This window comes from Malaya genurostris, chromosome 3 (assembly GCF_030247185.1).
Source record: "Malaya genurostris strain Urasoe2022 chromosome 3, Malgen_1.1, whole genome shotgun sequence".
In the NCBI taxonomy this organism is placed as follows: Eukaryota; Metazoa; Arthropoda; class Insecta; order Diptera; family Culicidae; genus Malaya; species Malaya genurostris.
Window position 1 is genome coordinate 269,423,738 of NC_080572.1, and position 13,364 is coordinate 269,437,101.

The 13,364-nt window shown below is 36.3% G+C and overlaps 1 protein-coding gene and 1 long non-coding RNA gene across 7 annotated transcripts in view; one reads left to right on the plus strand and one right to left on the minus strand.

Annotated features, from left to right (window-relative positions):
* The window catches only part of LOC131439151 (sestrin homolog), a 119,225-nt gene that overhangs the window by 34,011 nt on the left and 71,850 nt on the right, over positions 1 to 13,364 (plus strand). The gene's annotated exons all lie outside the window — the stretch shown is intronic.
* Positions 1,193 to 1,644, minus strand: LOC131439153 (uncharacterized). The gene is made up of 2 exons (XR_009231067.1): positions 1,507 to 1,644; positions 1,193 to 1,442 (listed from the first exon to the last, which is right to left on the minus strand). It is a non-coding gene; the product is annotated as an uncharacterized LOC131439153 (long non-coding RNA).

Consider the following 13,364-nt stretch of genomic DNA (forward strand, 5'->3'; position numbering starts at 1 on the left):
ACTACTGCACCATTTTTTTTTCAAATTTTGCACACACTTTCTACATATAAAAACCAGATCCCAACGTTTTCCTTATCGTTGTTTGTTGTTTTGGGAAGGTTTTACAGCTATAAATGGCGGGTTTTTTCGTGAAAAATCGTAATTTTCACTTTGAACAATCACCAAAAATCAAAAATATTAAAAAAAAAAATCTAACAGAAATGTTGGGGTCTAGAAAAACTTTTACTCATATAATGCTACTTTGATTTGTTCACTTCTGATTAGTCTGCGCTGAGATACAGTGGACACCGCAAATCATGATTTTTAAGAAGCGTCCTCAAAAATACCTCTTCACCGACTTATTTCTCAATATTTTTTCACGAAAAAACTACAAAATGTTGTTCGAATGATGCTTTTTATCATGCAAAACATTTGAATTTATTTTGTTGAACGAAAATTCTGGAAAAAATTCGAAATAAATATACTTAAGTTGGAATCAATTCCATTAGGGGAGGATTAGTATTGACATTGCACAAACGAAAAAATGCAGTTTTGGGGTAATTCATGGGCAACTATTTTGCACTCATTTTCTTTGCAGGGCAGCAAGCGTGCATACCAATACCTACAAAAATGAACAAATGACAATACAAACTTTACAAAATCGTTCCATAGATCAAATTTCAGCGCAAAGCGACTGGGATCAATAAAATACGACATAGGTTAGCTGGACGTAAGTTATCGCTGATTCGGATCTGAGATCGTTATCACTGATTCGGATCTAACTGCGGCATCGCCACTGACTTTGAGTAGACCGGACAAACGAGACTATTGCAGGTTTATACGCAAGAGGCCGACACTTTCGACTGACCATTGGTTGACCCGGAATGCGTCACTTCGCAGAATACAATTTTCAATATAAGTGATCCAGCTTCGTCACAACGAGTGTTCATACTTAACTAGTAAAGAAACAAGTTTGGAGTAGCCCAGGCAAACGGATGGACCACAGTTTAGCTCACGAAAGACCGCCGCTTTCTAATAAGGAACTTTCTAACCCGCCCCCACTAAAAAAGAAATTACTTGGTTGGATCAAATGGAGACTTGAAAGTTTTGAAAAGCACATTATAAACGAATGTAGACTAGACTGTTTTATCACTCACATAGCGGAATGCTTTTTGACTGATTTCATGCTTTCTCCGAATTCAAGTTGATCACATTTCTTAACTTTTCATGAAATTTTTATTCACACCCAACTTCGAAAACTCGATGTCCCTACATCACCGTTAAAGATTTCAACTCTATCTACGTCTGCTGCGAGAACGGCTACGGGAACGACTCCTGCGAGTACGGCTGCTTCTACGGACCATCCCTTGTCGGGAACGGGACCTCGATCGAGATCTGTTGCCGCGTCGACGGCGTCCCGCGTCCATCGGTTCCTGATGGGTTTCGTTGGTCGAACGTTTGGTCTTGATAAAAAAGTGAAATACCGTTGAATTAAAATTAAGGTAATTTGAACAGAGCAAAACATACAATTCCATCCATTTTGTAATTGATCCTTTATGCTCTTGATATTTCCAGAAAAAAATGCTTGAAATTCGCTTCAATTTGGATTTACTGCCCAATTTTTGCTTTCTACCTTGAAGTTGTTCAAAATACAATGACGGGAGATTTTTTTCGTTCGATGTCTAGCCTGCTGTGATGAAAACTTTCTACCGGAAACACTGAGGAAAAAGTACTTATGTCGCTTGAGAAAACTGATACTGGCCCAGGGTAGTTTCAACAAGCAAACAATTTTCATGAATCTGTGTTGGGTTAGTTGTTTTTTTTTTGTTACTTAGTAACGGAAATTTGAGCAAACTTGATACAAAGCACCAGGTTCGAAACTGAATCGAATTTCAGTTCAACAACGTCGAAACTAGGTTTGAAACTAGTATCAAACAAACGGTTTGACAGCAAATAGAGTGGAAACTGGGTTAGGTTTAGCATAAAGTGAAAACGACATTAGAGGTTTCATCGCCTGTTGGCTTAATGAAAATACTTAAGTTAAAATCAATTCCATTAGGGGAGGATTAGTAATGACGTTTTTAATGATCGACTAGTTAATGACACCCCAACATTGTATGGAGATTTCGTCATTAATGCCCTTACACGTTCATTAAAATTACTTGGTGATCGATTTTTTGTGTCAGTATGATTGTAATACTAGCCATGTAATGATTCTGTACGTTATGAATCGGCTGCGAAGTCTGTTGAAACAGAAAGTCCAAATTCCACAAATGTAATATAATTCCAAGACTTTGACATTCCTGGTTCTCGTGCTAGGTCACCTATTCAGATTTTTGTAATCTGTATAAGTACATTTGACAGTTTCTCTTTATTTACTTTCTCTTTCAAAGAGGGTAACGGCTCCCACTTTCATCTGAGCTCTTAATTCCATCTCATTCCTTCATCTCATAACTTTGAACATGAATCATATCTTTCAACATTTCTGAACAAAACTGTGAAATATTTTAAAATGTTTATTGAGGTTTTTGTTCTACTTTCGCATTTTAGAAATGATTTTTAATCTCTCAGTGGTCCTTTTTTCCTTTTGAAAATAAATTCACTTTCCAATTCAGGAAACTTTTTCGTGTTTAGATTTACAGGTCGTCATGTTTCTAAATATTTACTAATTGATTCGTCTCAAAACATGATCACTATTTCGCATGATTACACCACTATTCTATGTTGGATAACTTCATAATTAGTAATGTTCACGTTTCACTTGTTTAATCAACGATTGAAAACTTCCAAAATTACCGACTAAGCAATAAAAAAAAAATTCAAATATATGAATTGAAAATTTGTATTTAATTTACTTGCCTGCGTCTTGTTTTCAATTCATTTCATATGACAAGGTTGCCAAGTAATTAAGTAATAATTATTTTCTTTACGTTTCGTCTCAGACTCGTCAGTGCAAAGTAGTTCAAATATAATTAAAGTGTATACATAAATACAGAAATATACGAAGTAAAAATTATGAAAATTTTGAAAAATATGGTTTTAGGCCGTAAAATCTGTATTCCTAATTTTTATTTATCACGAAAATCTACTCGCAAATTTTCATCAGTGGAAATGCTGAACTGCATGAAATCTAAGTGTGAATGTAAAATATAAAGAGCGATCTGTTTTCAGTATTCTAGTAGTGTGATGATGCCTTTCCGGCAAGCGTAGGAATCATCAGTTTGTTTGACTATTACTTAGCTCAGTGCCTTTTATGCATGGTCTCTTCATATGGCGGAATTTTCGATTACTTGATAACTTCAAAATCGAACTGAGATTTTTTAAACTAATCGATTGAATTTTAGTCGATTATTAGGGTCATCATCATCAATCGTTTATTCGTTTAATCGATTTCTGTTATTGAACTTCTCGAATTATTCGAATATTTGAATAATTGAATATTATTTTAAAATCTATCAATTAAATTTCAGTCGGTTATAGAAGTTTTTAATCGATTACTTCATTAATCAAGTTGACGACTCGATATTATGACATTCCACATGTCGTTTTGAAAACGGGAAGACAACTCCGAAAATATAGTTTTCACTAAGGCAAATCAAGCTCGCGAAAATAGGTCCTTCTGTCTGCGAGTTGATTGTCACAGTAAATGCGACGACACGACCAGGCACTCCGAAGAAAAATCAGCATTAAAACTGTTCGCTAACGATTCACCGTCAGTTACCACAAATCTAGCGACCCCCTGTAAATGATAAAAATAATCTTCTCGAGCAACACTGTTTAAGTTGCTATGGACTAGTTACCAAGGAACCCCAAAACAAATAAACATGTTTTGAAAGCGGTGGAATAGTTCTATTAGTGTTAAACTTTGTCCAAATTAAGCAGAAATGCATTTAAATGGACTCGATTTTCGGAAGTTAATCGAAACTATGGATGAAACCAACGAACGAGGACAATGATCTGCTTCCAGCGATTCATCCGTACACTTCAACTGCTAGCTTTTCTGGGCAGTAGGATTCGGTGTAATATGCCGGTGTCAAAATTGTTTTGTGTCGGTTGATTGCGCAGCAGTGGAAACAGTATTTCACTTTGTTGGCCACTATTTGAGGATTACTAGTGGAATTCCACGAAGAAATCATTTTACCGTACGTTATGCAGGTACAGCAGAGCACTAGCTTCGCTCAGCTCGTTGTCGGTCATTTCCATGTCTTCCTTCTCACACAACGGTTCCAAGTCAAGACCTGAATTTTGAATTTGGCTTTATAAAAGACATAACTCATACTCCTCAATTTTTATATTCCGCTCGAGTCAGGTAAATCCATTATAATGTTCCGTAATATAATAACCGATCTGAAATTTATTTTGTTTACATTCATCTTGCCTTCGATATGCAGTAACCAAGGTTATAGTGACTGTTATTCAAAATCAATAAATATATAAACTTGTGCTGCCAGTTTAAAAAAATTCACTAGCGTTTTCGATTTGACATTTCCAGTTACTGAGGGGTAGTTAAATTTACGATACAGTTTTGATAGACGAGTGGCAGGTCGTGTCGTCGGTAAATGCATAACCTTTCCATATGAGGGAGGCAAATAGAACTGATAAAACTGATCACACCTACCAATTTATTTCTTATCGCTCGGTTCACCGTTATCAAGATCTAAAAAAAGGTACAATTCACATATTAGCCAACCAGCGTCCCCGGTAATTTGATCTCAAGTGCTTGGAATTGTGAACCGAGCAATACCGAGCCCGCTCGAACCTTTGTCAATGGCGCAATAATAAACGATCGTATCTGATTGTCTGTGCCCAGTATAGTATCAATCGCGTTATGCCGTGCCATCAAACGGGAAACCAAATTTTTACTGCGGGCCGTAAATTAAATTGACCTAGAAATAAATACACAAGCAAATACCAAAAATAGACACGAAATGTCCGAGTCGAGCTCACGCCTATTATTTCCATTAAATTGTTTGACATCTTCGAAGAATAGCTCAGTCGGTACTCATGCATACAAATAAAGGGGCCGTTTAGTATATACAGAAACCTGGTGTATTTTAGAGCGAACTGGATAAAGTAATTCTAATAATCGCTAGTTTGTTTATGTTTTGCTTCATTGTCAAGCAAAAATGAAACCGACACGTGGAAAACATGACCAAAATAAAAGAGTGTTTGTGATGCCATTTACCGTAATATTGTTAGGCCCCTCGTTATTGATAGTAAAAAATTATTATTCCTGTTTCCATGCAATTTTGGGTTAGAATTAATTTATTTCAGACGTAGGCATTTGTACTTATGAAGTGTGATCTAAACTTTTTATTTTATGAATTTCGGGTTTAAGGAACCTTACAATTTAGGTAAAAAGTTGTTGCATTTGAGTAATTTGAAATATAAAATAAATAACCTTCAAATCAGTGTTTATTATTCTGCAGAGATCGGTAATGAAAACGTAGAAAAACAACATTTTAGGAGCACACTTCGAACAATAATCGCTGCACGAATAGCGTCAATTTTCGAACATAATGTGAGAATCAAGTTTAGATGGGCGACTATTAATCGTATGAAGTAAATAATTGAACGGAATTGTTGAATCTGACGCCGGGGCTCAATCAAGCAGTAAAACAATCAATCATAAATCACTTTATTTAAATTACTCGTAAATCGTACGGTTCGGGCGCTCACGGCATCTTGACGTGACGTGAAAACGGGGCCAGATCCCGCTTGCCTCATAGGAAAAGATACCTGCGTCGAAACTCGTTCATCGTCAGTTGCGTTGCGTCGGTGTGGTTACCCTTGGCAACCATGGAAAGCTTCTATAGATCCCCCTTCGAGAGTGTTTGTCGATGAGCGTGAATTGTTCTCCTCTGTTTGGCCTCTTTATTTAAAGACCCTACAACCTGTCAAGTGAGGTTTGTCCTTCGGATAATTCAAGTATTATTGTACAATACGTTTCTTACTTCTATTTATCAAGCAACTGGAGATATTTATTTTCGATTCATTCTTCATGTCGGCAGAGACTGTGACTGGAATCGAACCGGTCAAAAGCAAATGAAATCTTTTTGCGGATTTTTGTTCCAGCTGGGAACTCGTCAACTGACTAAGATTATTTCACACTGGCTCCATCGTAAAAATCATTGTAAAATGGGGTATGTTTGTCAGAGTCGAGTTTTTTTTTTGTTTTTATGTAAATATGTTTACTCCCTCAGTTGTATGGAAGGATTTTTTTGACGAAGCAGTTTTTTTTCTCGATGAAACTACTTTCATTAACGAGCACACTCCAGTGCACGGTAGTCACGGAAATTGTGTGCCGAAGCACGAGCACAAATGAGGCTCATTTTAACTTCGTTAATTTATAGCATTAATTAACATATATTTATAAAATTTGTAAACAAAACACTTCAGATTTTGTGTTCGCTTTCAGCGGAACACGGCTCACTCGTGAATCGTCGAGACTCTCGAAGGCGCACTTCAGTCAACTGCTGTTGGCTTCTTCCATAACGTTCTTCAAAAGTTGTCATAATTTTGCCATTTCGCTGAGACGATACGAAGGTACCGGTTTTCTTGTTTCTATATCAAGAGCATTTTTATGCGCCAATCTCGCCGCTTGATGGTGCTAATAGGGTAATCGTACCAACAGTCATCACATTAGTCGAGCTACCACATTATTACTACTTGCTGATTACTTGGGCTACAATGAACGTCTGGCCTACTACATCATGCAATAAGTTTTCTTATTGGGGAAGTGAAGTGTGTGCCTCAAGCACGCTAATGTCAATCTTGCGTTGTATGATATTGCCAGATCTACAGATGTCACATATGCATTTGTTCCGTTTGGTGGTTGGGCGGCTCTAAACAGTGCCTAATGCGGAGTGAATAGCTCGAACGGTTTTTAAATATTCTTGGTACAATTGATACAATCAAAAGATAAGTCAATTGAGCTTTCGACAATAAATATAATTTATCAATTTATTTTATTACATTTTTCACTTGACAAGATAAATTTTAAAATAATTGTGCAATAGTCCTCATCTCAATTTACAGCAATGCCACACACGGTAGATTCTGTAGATTTTCGTTAATTTTAAAATGGAAGATTGGAAGACTAGTCAAATTTCCAAAATGAAGAAGACATTTTTTGTACAAAAGTAGTTACTAGTAGTAATCAGTTACTCAGCAAACTGTTTCCTTTCCCCACCCTCGGCATCCTCAATAGTAAATTAAGTTGCGGTAACTAATTTACAACAAAGAGAATGAGGATTTCGTGTAGTAATCTGGGTTGGAATTAGTTTTCGTTAAACTATTCGTTGTTTGTGGTGAGAATTGTTCAAATTTATTGGGCGCAGAACGAATTTATGGAAAGAGATGTAGGGAGGCACTTTTTGCTTCCCTGAAAGATTTAATTGAAAGGTCTTTTTACTTCATTTCGTTGGTGGGGTAGAATAAAAGTTCTTACTTACCCAAACACCGAATATCTGCCGTCGACAACCGATGCGTTTGAGCCGAGCATTAAGCCAGAAGCGACCAGAAACTAGCGAAAGGCACGAAAAAGTCATCTTGCACCCAAGTAACCACAAGCACATATATTTTTCTTAAATATTTTTCTGGAAAACAGGAAATTGACAGTTCGATTTACCTTGCGAAACATAAAATGAACGAGGAAAAATAAGTCAAAATGGAAATAATTTCTTCAAGGTGCAGCTTTGCATTTATCAGCATTTGCATTTAAGCAGCGGAAAAAGAATTGTTCCCATTGTTCATTAGAGTACAGGGTGGGCCATTTAAAGAGGGAAGCTAGAGTAAATATATAAATGAACATTTTAATTTATTTTAATTTTATTGTAACTTTTTTTGGTTCAAGGAGATATGTTATAGGTATTTTTTGAAAATGATATAGCGTAAATGACCACCTTTGGCCTTGAATAAAAAATGTGCCCTTTTTTGGGGTTTTTACTTTGTATGTTCTCTTTGAGCTGAGTTATGATTCTTGACTTATCAGCGTATACCTTGGATTTCAAATAGTCCCACAAAAAATGTCTAGTGCCGTTAAATCGGGTAATCTCGGGAGCCAGTCAAAATCACCGTTTTTTTCAATATGACTTGTCCAAGGAACAATGATTGTAACAAATCTCTTGTTAGCCGAGCTGTATGGCATGTTGCACCATCCTGTTTAAACCAGTAGCCATTCAAACCATTTTCACGAACAATGAGCTTCACAAAATCATATACCATCACCATATCCGCACAAACACTACACCAAACTGTATCCTTTTGGTCGTATAGAGTCTGTTTCTCAATTAATTGAGGGTTTTCAGTGGCATAAAGCCGACAATTTTGCTCATTCAACGTGAAATGTGCCTAGTCTGACAAGATGATGAATTGCGAAGTTATTTTGAACAATTTCAGTGCGTTCTTTTGCTGTGTACCTTTCCATGATAAGATTGTCGGGTAATGATGCTTCTTACGCGGTCTGACAATTCAAAAGTTTTTGGGTTACCCGATGCTTCTATTTTAAATGGCCCACCCTGTATAAAAGATTGGCGAAAACAACTTTTTTGAACAGATTAAAAGCTGCACTGAATCTATTAAATGGAAGTTTGCAATTCAATAAAGAATTATAAGGGATGGTTTCTAGGTGCGAGACGCAACATTGGTACAATAAAAATCATTGGAGCTAATTGTACACAATAAATACCTTTGTTATTCTTTCAAACCCAAACCCAACCCGTATCTGCTCGAACCTATCCCTAGCCCTACTCTCTGGCAGCGGTTTACAGAAAAAATATGTTTCCATATGTTTGGTTTATACAAAAAAATAACTCAGGACTCAGGAAGGTGTTAACTCAATCGAACTCCGATAGCCCATATCCTATACAGAGCAAATCGTCATTCCGAGGTCATCACTCCATCGACCAGCCCTGCCTAAATGAAATGTTTGCATCAAATGGATTCAAATATTACGGAAAGACTTACGATCCCTTGCAATAGTTTATGTTCTTCAGTTTCATATGAAAAATTAACATTTGCTAATCTTACCATAACACGAGTTTTTATTCAATGTTTAATTTCTTACCATATCGAAACCATCCAATCGTTCAGTCTTCTGAACCAGTCAATTACACCCTTGGAACATAGTATGAGATGGCACATTTCTGAACATTTTTTCTATAGACCCTCCTGCACAGAACACTTATAATAAGAATAAAATTATGATTTATACAAAAAGGTAGTTCTCATCTCTTATTTTGGCTTTATTCGTCAAATTATATGAAAATGCTAAATTATGATTTGCAAGGAATGCTGCAAACGGTTTTTAATGGAAACAAGTTGACATTTTTAAGTCACATCAAGGGTTCGAATTTACTTCAGCAATAGGACGTCAAGGTGAAATTTTTGACCTATTTGAAAGATTTTCAAAAATGTTCGCGTTTCACATAAATTATTACATACAAATAAATTCGCACCCTCTCATTCTGCTACTAGCGCAGAAGGCGATAGCACCCAGTCAACGCCGTTCTATTGACCAAATGTCATCATAGACACCCGGGGAGGCATAAGATAAGAACTAGTGAGCACTTAGTTATCTCAGCTTTCGACGACCTTTCTAGAGGGGATCAGGTAATTGGTCAAAAGGTGGGCAAAAGTTGTATGAAGTTAAAAGACAGTAAGTTGACAGCAAAAGACAGTAAGTTGTATGAAATTCATTGCTAATTTTTACGATAAAATCAAGATTAAGATTATGAAAAAAAACTTACTTGCTGAACCAATGTAATATTTCTTACTTGGGATGATTTTCCAATGCGAAGTTTATTTTCTTTTTAACAGAATTAGCACCTGATTCATGAGAGTGCAGGAAAATTGCATGGTTAGTGCTACGATGCTACTGATACCTAAAATCTTCCCAGGTTGAGGTTCGAAATATTTAGTTATGAATAAAAACCAAGGAGTAATGTTAAATTTGACAATATTTTGATAGAACAAAACTGACCTCAAGTTCAATTTGATCTGCTATGCATTATTCTTGTTATGTATTTATTCAAACTGTGAGATTCATGATCTCTCGACTAAAAAGTAATTCAAAATTATCTTTGAGTCTGAATAAACAACAAACACAGGTAGAAAATCTACAATGCAAAAATCGGATAAATACATTTTCGTTGAAAACTGGTCATGTTTTTCCCTTGGTTTTATATTGCAAATTTTTATACCAGGATCTTACACTGAAAATGATTTCAACCGTCTTTTCCGATGACTCTTCCGTATATTGTATTTTAAACTTTCATTTGGTTGCTTCAACCAATGTTCTATTTTTTTCTTATGAGGATATGACGAAAATGGGTTCATTACTCTATCTTATTTTTAGAAATGGGAGCTACTTTCCTTTGTCACCCCATCCGACTTTGTGCTCTTATCTACGAACTGTGCTATCAAGTCGAAACTGTTATCGTTCAAGTACCTTTCATGCCGATCTGGCGCGAGCAATCGTGCAGCATTATGTAACACTTACTGGTACACTAGCTATGAATTAGTTCAAACGGTTGCGTCTGTAGTCTGTAGTTATCTAAACACGTTGAGAAGTTTCATTACCCTCTGCTGGAGAAAGTTGAGTGGAATTTTTAAAAGACAAATCATCTTACTAATCCCACAAATACCCAAGAGTTGAATTACTTTTGCTTCATTTGTGGCAATTCAGATTTCGCTTCAATCTGCAAAAGTGCTTCTATAGTTCAACCTTATCACATTGGTCGCTCCCAAGACCGACGTCATTTGCTGTTCTAGCTAGCTTGGTTACCGCCAGAGGATCTCGCTGTCACTAGATGGAAGCATCTCCACTCTTGCCTCTTGTGCCGACTTATCTTGGTGGTGCTTTTTTTCTACGCCTTAGATTAATTTCGCACACTGAACGCATCAAACTGAATAGTATACTTGCGCTACCACATGCAGCACCCGTCATGCGGTCATTCGGAACGCGAGTATGTGAGTAGATTGTATGTACATAGACTGTATAAAATGTGTACCGCGCGTCTCGCCGTGGAAAGTTCAACGAACCATCGTATGGCGATGGTAGTCGCAAGCCGTTTTGGGCATTTTGCACCAAAGCATCAACGAAACCGAAATCGAATTGGTGGATTAGTATAGAGACACTGAAACGTTGTGCATCTACCAACGTCGACGTGATGATACTACAAAAAAAAATGAAAAACATTATCATTTGTTTACTTAAAAAAACGTATCAGCAAAATAGACGGATGAGAGCAAAAAGTTTGCACCCAGCAAAGATTTTAACCGGGTATTTTATATTGCTTGTGACGGTGGCTGACGTTGCGAAAACATTTTTTGATTGAACACTGTAAACCGAAAATAACATCCAGTGCAGTGCACAAATTATTTGCACACGTTATTCATTTATTTGATGTTACGTATTAAATAGCCTTTCGACTTAGTTGCACTTCATAGGGTGCCGAGTACTATCGGAACATGAATTTCTTGATTTTCCTTTATTTTCGGAATTCGGATTCGAGGAAGTCGTTTCGCCAAATCTATTAGTTTGTAGAAAATATTCCGCACAGTCTAGTAAAATACTCTGCGTTTCTTTAAGTAACACTAGATTTACCCAAAGCTTAGTAACTAGGTTTAAAGGTTATGTTATGTCGCACAAAAAATGTCGATAGGATTAGATTAGGAGAATCTATTTCTCCTTCTAGTGGACTTTGACTCCTTATCAATGGAAAAAAAAAGTTTATTCATGCTTCCACATAAGCGATTCTTAGCGAATGTTGCCAGTGATCCGTTGTATGGCGCACTGAAATCACATATTTGAATATTTTCTTGTTATTCTCGGGTTACTCCAAGCATAAAGCATAAATACTTAAAGACTCCAGTGCAATAGAAATGTAATAGAACAATCAATAACACCAAAAGTACCGTCTGGCGAGAAATGGGTGAGGAAATATTTCTGAAATATATGTATAAAGTTACCTACGCATTCTACACTACCACAATATATATTGGAAAAAGTACACCCATTTCTTGCTTGAAACGCTGTCAGTGTCTCCGTACAGAGGGCAATTTATGTTGAACTGGTAGGTGGCATAACAGTTCAACATAAACTGTTATGCATTGATGAGTTTTAGACGAAACGTAAGCAAAATTAAAAACGGTTATGTGCTCTAGGCACAAACTTAGGCTAACCCGTGAGTGATCATTTTTAGAATCGATCAAACACAAGTTCAATGCGTTCTGGTATATTTTGAAATGCTAAAATGAAGTAATTTTTCGAATTATGTTGTAAAATAAAAATTACTTTTAAATTGTTACTCGAACAACGTTCCTAACAATAATAACCTATATAACGGATTTGCGTCACCTTAAAATTTCATATTTTTTTCCGTGTAAGTTTACTTCATTAATGCTTAAAGCTAGATGATTTGCCTTCAGGAAATAATCGCCGGTTCTAATTATGTATCATTCGGCGAAATGGTTTTCGAAAAAATCGCTTCGGAGGAACGGTTTTCAACGAGAAGATCCAGACATTCCTCCAACACGTTCTTTCGTCAACGGTCTAACTCTTCTATTACTAATACATCCATTGCCGTTTCAACATACAAAGTTTTTGTACAGTAAGCAACTCTGTGTACTCATTTGTTAGTTACTCTCTCTAGTAGCAAACTATGTTTCGGTGACCAGTGTGTAACAAAAAATGTAAGCAATTTTGGTTGTTGACTGGTTAGGAATGGGTTGCAGCAACATAATTTGTCTCTTGGGCTCTCCACAACTCGATGTCAACATTTCATAAGGGCGCATAAACCAATGAGAGTTTCTCTTCGTTTACTTTCTCTTTTGTTGATATCTCCTTAATTTTCATGTACCTACAAAGTATTCGTGTAGAATGAAAGACAATATCCCCATGTTTCCAACAGTACAAAATATGTAACGAACGTTTGTATAATAACACAGATATAGTCAAAAGAGAAAATAAACAAAGAGAATCTGTCAATTGTTTTTAGGCCCTTTTGAAATGTTGACGTCGAACTAATCTTTAAAAAAATATTCAAACCAGAGCTTAAGATTGTCACGCATTCTCAATGAAAGAAACCATCCCAGCAGTCTCATTTTCAATGTTTTACTGTCTCATTATTCGTAAATGACCGACACCAGAACAAACGAAGAGAGATGAAGCATTTTCGTTTCTCATCGAAAAAATGAGAGAGCGTAATTGCCAACGTCACTTTTTCCTCTGTGACAAGACGAAACCAAACTAACGTCTTCAGGTAGAAACAGCAGAATTTCAATATTCATTCTTTCATCGATGTATTGAAAATATGTGACGCTTGGCTATAAAAAGTGACTAAAATATGGCAAATCGAAGTAATTACATCCCAGAACTTCTT